The following is a 1,411-nucleotide window of genomic DNA, read 5'->3' on the forward strand; positions in this document are numbered from 1 at the left end:
TCATTGAAGTGAAGAAGAGGAGGAGATGTAAAAGTAGAGAAGGAGAACGAGGAAGAGGAGGAGAGGGAGCAGGACCCACAAAAAACAGTGCCAGCTACTTTGGAGGTTGGTTTTTGTTGGCTTTGATTTTTATGAAAAGCTTCTTGTTTAATAAGCTTTTATAAACTGATTTGTTTTGATTTGTATCACTGAACACATAGGTGGTACACACACACTGGGTTTCATTATAGAAAAACTGTGTTTTTATACTGCAAATCAAGTAATTGTGTTAAAAATCAAGTATTCATGTTAAAATGATGGTTGCACTTGCATCCGTGGTGCGATCAGAGTAAAGACCCTCTACAAGCTCTCAGGATGAATTTAAACCTCAGACTCTCCTGACCTTCAGTGAAAAATGTCTGACTTACCTCATGACATTTTTGACTGAACATAAATCATAAAATGTTTTTCATAGAATTCAATAGTTACTCTAAACACAACATCTGATCAAGAAGAAGTTTAAAACGGACATTATTCAACCTTTAAATCTGACAGGTCTATAAAGTAGTTTTTACAGTCAGTTTCTAGTGTAGGATGGAGCCAACAGGATGCAGGAAAAGGTGAAACTATCCTACACCCCCAAACCCTACCTCTGAGCTGCCCACCACCACCCCGAGTCCCGTCCCACCCCCAGTCCCACTCTTAGATTTTTTTTAAAGTTGGCAGCTCTGCAGCTCAGACCGATCCTTTCCATCTGTTGTGTGCACGAATTATGTTTTTATCAGTTTAAAAAATAACTCTGTTCTTACAAGGATACGCTGCACGTGCAGCACATCACCTGCAAACAGCTGGATCAGTGTCAGAACCATGTTAAATGAAGGGATAACCTGTCCATTTTTAAAGCAGGGCTGCAGGTCAGTATTTATAACAAAGACCTCACATGATGTTAGTGCTTGGAGGAAGTTGTTTTTTTAACAGTGGCAGATATACGAAATTTTTCTTCTTCTTTTTGCACCTTTATTATTCAATAATTGATTTACTTTGTGTTTTTAATGGTCTTTGTTGGTTTTAAGAAATAAATGAATAAATACTCAGTTACTTGTTCCAGTCTACTTCTGAAGCCTCACGCAGCAGCCCCAGCTGCAAATGACTCCTCTCTTCTATTCCCATGGAATTCAGGGATTAAAATGACAGTAAATTATTTTTAAAACAGCATGGCTTTTATGAGGGGGTCCCTGGAATTTTTCACTCTTGTAAGGTTTCCCCAGACCCAAAATGTTTGAAAGGCCCTTCCACTTGACTTATAGAATACTCACCAAGTGTTTACTTGTGTAAAAGTCTGTTTAACAACCTGTTAAAATACACCAGAATGCAGGAAATGGTGTCTAATTCATTCAAAAATTTCTGGGGGAGGACACTAAGACCCCCCACC

This window comes from Austrofundulus limnaeus, unplaced genomic scaffold (assembly GCF_001266775.1).
Source record: "Austrofundulus limnaeus strain Quisiro unplaced genomic scaffold, Austrofundulus_limnaeus-1.0 Scaffold606, whole genome shotgun sequence".
Lineage (NCBI taxonomy): Eukaryota > Metazoa > Chordata > Actinopteri > Cyprinodontiformes > Rivulidae > Austrofundulus > Austrofundulus limnaeus.